Raw genomic sequence first — 3,595 nt, forward strand, 5'->3', positions numbered from 1 at the left:
TATAGTAATCACCTTCCTTCTCTATTTTTAGTAGTTACTCACAGAGAACCCGTGGGTGAGCCCCTGTCCCTCCAAGCCTTCTCGCTCTTAATGAGATTTACTCTTGGCACAAGGAGACGAGCGGAGCTGACAATGGCGACGTCTAGACGATCAACATCTAGGGCACCAGAAATGGCTGCAATAACAAGAGCGGGAAAAGAGCCAAAAGACTCATGACTGATCAACATTACAGCAGTTTGTTTAATGGGGCACAGATTAGCACCAAGAATGCAGTTCTACACACAAAGCTCTTCACACTTACTGGCAGCCCAGGTAAAGATGTGCAAAAGGCCTTTAAAAAGGGGACCTATTATGCAAAATTCACTTTCTGCGCATTTTTATGCTTCCATCTAGGTCTCAAATGCTTTGAAAAACAGCTAAAGCGCTTAAAAAGAAACACACGGCCATTTTTTCCCCAATAAATTAATTCTTTTGGCATCAGTAAAATCAGCCGTTCTGAAAATCTCCTGAATGTTGAGTCACTATGACAGGAACTGCACCGTTACCTAGCAACTCCACCTGAGCTCCAGTATGTTTGGTCAGCTGGTTTCATGGCAGCTGAAAAAGACAAATGTTTTGTTATTGACTCATCATTCAGAAATTACTCGCTGCATTCTTGCTGGCTCTGCAGGAGGCTCTACTAATGCTTTTCAAAGACCTACAGGTGTATAATTGAGCATCGGTTTGGAGCCACTTTCTACATTGATTTGAGGATGTTGTGGCCAGCAGCAGTTTATTTAGATTTAAAGTGACAAGAGGCCCTAAAGGATGCTTATTCTGAAAGAAGTTAAAACTATGCAGAACCGAGCAGACTGAAATCTGACTATTTAAGAATAATTTTGTGCATATATGTTTTAGCATATAATCGTCCTATATTTCACAAATGTTTTTGTTAATATAAAACAAAATCTCACTCTTTATTTACGCCACAAGTCTTTATGCTCAACTGCAACTGTTAAGTCTGCATTTGCAAAATAACGCATGCCTTCACACCTTAATCACTTTGTAGTTAAGGTGGTAAATATGGATGCTACATTAATCAGCGTATGTCTGATTCTATAGTTATTGTGCAATCAGAGGTGATGAAATTATGAGAAGCTCAATTCATGGCAAAATTTTTTACTATTTGAAGGTATATGTTTGAGTATAATGAACATTGTTCTTTTATTCTATAAACTACTGACAACTTGTTTCTGAAATTCCAAGCAAAAATTTAGTATTTATCTGGAGAAAATCAGAAATGGTCAAAATAATGAAAAAGATGCAGTGCTTTCAGACCTCAAATAAGGCAAATTAAACAAGTTTATAATAATTTAGAAACAACAATACTAATGTTTTAACTCAGTAAGAGTTCAGAAATAATATTTCGTGGAATAACCAGGAGGTTTTCAATGGCGTTCAGTGCAGTGGTCTCTTAAATTTTTTCCAGAACTGTAAATCTCAACATAACATCTTGTGTAGGATTTCTTCAAAGAAGCACATTTAAATGATTTGGCTTAGAGAATTAATAGTGTGGCTATCAAAGAATATGTAGCACACCAACTTTTTCCATTGTTTATTGGTAAACCCTATACTAGCATCACCCAAACTGCTCTGTCACAGTAAAATGGCGGCTATGTTAAGCAGTACTTTTATTTTCCATTTCTCTTAGGACTGACTGCTGTTGAAATCTTGTTAACTCAGAATTGTCAAGAATGCAGAATTAATCTGGAAAGCTACAGCTGGTGCATCTGTAATTGCTTTGTTTCATCTCAAGGTTAATACAGAAACTAAACGCTGCACCACTTTTCCACGATATCTTAATGTAAATTATCTGTCCGCAAAATTGAGAGAGTGAAAGTGTTCATTGTGTGTCTACAGAGACATCTGGTGGTGAACTTGAGCAAATACAACATTTTGTTCGCTTTCTCTTTTTATGAACAAGTGTAAAATTTTAGTTGTAGATTCAATAATGGACAAACTTCTCAGTAGAACGACATTTCTGTGTTAAAAATCAATATTTGTATTGGTCTTACGCTACTAAATACTTTTTGTTTTTAGTAAGACAATCATCCGTATTAACAAATAAATATTTGAAACTTCTACTTCTAAAAATCTTTATTTTTTTAGTGAATTACCGAAAAAAAAGATTTCTGATTAGCATTTATTGCACCTTTGTTTGCAAACCAACAAAAATCAATAAATAAGGTAAAAGTCATTTAGTTGGACTTTGATGGTAAACACCAATCGAAGCAGAAACTTTATAACTTTACCAAATCAGGACAATAGTTATTAACATTAAATTTAATTTATTTAATTTGTTTAGTTCAGAGTTACATACCTTGGACAAAACAACTCATTTATTCAGCTTCAGATCAAGGAATTAAAATTACAGATTAAAGCTGTGGTCTAATCTGGTTGTTGCTTTTAAGGAGAAGGTTGTTACATATGCAGTAGCTCAACCAATGACACTTCAGAGCTGGACTGCAAGGTAAACTGATTTTAGTCAATTTAACAAAAAAAAAAAATTAAGCTCATAAAGACTCAATTAACTGTTCAATTAGTGAAATAATAAATCTAATTTACTGTTCTAGCAGTCTTTTCTCCAGCTGGGATCAAATTCACTGATCGTCAGTCGACCTGACTAAAAATTCAACATGTTTAACTTTCAGCAAAGTCAACAAAAAGCTACAAACAGCAGAGTTGGACTTTGAATTAAGGGAAAAGCGGATGAAATTAAACCTCCCTGCACTGATTCAACACATCAGATGTAGAAGAAGAAGACCGACACGTTTCACAATGAGAGCTGCAATATTTCTGTGTCTCCTTGGATGGGCTGTGGCTACTGAAGCCTTGACATTAAAATGCAAGGTAAAGAAAAATATTTTTGAAAATGTTGGAAAGGGTCAGAATTTAAAGTGAAGCGTTTATAAATTATATGTCCTCGGACTCAGTTTAATTTAATTTTCAGAATTGTTATACGTAGCTGGAAAGGACTGATACTGATATCATGGAATAATATTAGTAATAATAACCTTTATGTAACCAGAAAAAAGAGATTTAGAGTCTCTTTTTTCTTTCTTTTTGAAAGAATGTCTCCCGTAACAGATCAATTACAAAAACAATAAAAAAGTTAAATATTTTTCAAAGTAAATTCGTTGTAATTTCATGTCCAGGGTTGCAGCGAAACCACACGTCAACGAAGGGTAAGTAAAAAAAGAACAAAGTTTTCTTTGATAAACTATTTGTCACATTTAATGTAGAGACTGAAATAGAATCATAAATCTGTTAAAATCTGTAACAATCTTCAACACTCTTGGCGTTAAATCCACTTTAGGATGGCGGCTGGAGCCCTCTAAGAACGACTGTTGGTGGTAAACCAGGGAAGGATGAAAGCAAGGTAAGAAACTATTACTAAATGGACATCTTTAATCCTAATACAGGACAGCAAAATATATTTATATTCACCCAAATATTTATAGAAAAAGGGAGACAAATATGGCAGTTTGACTGATAGCTGTAAAAAAAATAATTAAAATAAATTTGTTTCTCTGTCAGCAGATTTACTTTTTTTCCT

This window comes from Poecilia latipinna, unplaced genomic scaffold (assembly GCF_001443285.1).
Source record: "Poecilia latipinna isolate Pla-1442-1.1 unplaced genomic scaffold, P_latipinna-1.0 Scaffold1801, whole genome shotgun sequence".
NCBI classification, from domain to species: domain Eukaryota; kingdom Metazoa; phylum Chordata; class Actinopteri; order Cyprinodontiformes; family Poeciliidae; genus Poecilia; species Poecilia latipinna.